Here is a 628-nt window from a genome sequence, read left to right as displayed (position 1 = left end):
AGATAGAAGAAGAAGAAGAAGGAGAAGAAGAAGAAGAAGAAGAAGAAGAAGAAGAAGAAGAAGAAGAAGAAGAAGAAGAAGAAGAAGAATTAAGCAAATTAATTTTTTAAAATGAGGGAAAAAAGAATAACATAAGATAAGTAAATCAATAATAAAAATCTAGTACATATTTTTACAGTTTCGAATTTAAAGATAATTATGTTAGAAATAAGCGTTTTACTCCCAAAAAGGAAATAAGGGTGCATGCATTTTCATAATAAAGATTGCCACAGTGACATCCATTTTAAGTACCAATATTATATACACTGTTCATTGTAATAGAAGGCTATAGGCTCTTTGTCATCATTTAATTCCGTAAGATTATGAGATACAAACTTGGCTTCGTTATCATATCGTTACACATCTGTTACATAACATTTTCTCTCTTTTTCCTGGCTCAAATTAATCCTCGCCTCTATGTGATATGTGCTCTGCTCCCTTATCTTTGTGGAAACAAACAGGAACATTATTCAGGGACTAAACAATGTACAAAGACCGTCTATTGATAAACACGTGATAGGATCTTTGCTGGTACATGGTTTCTAAACCTATACAAACAGGCAGTGTGATGATACGGAAAATAATGATC

This window comes from Strongylocentrotus purpuratus, unplaced genomic scaffold, assembly GCF_000002235.5.
Source record: "Strongylocentrotus purpuratus isolate Spur 01 unplaced genomic scaffold, Spur_5.0 spur5_scaffold_14, whole genome shotgun sequence".
Classification (NCBI taxonomy): Eukaryota; Metazoa; Echinodermata; class Echinoidea; order Camarodonta; family Strongylocentrotidae; genus Strongylocentrotus; species Strongylocentrotus purpuratus.
Note: the sequence above shows the minus strand (reverse complement) of the source record.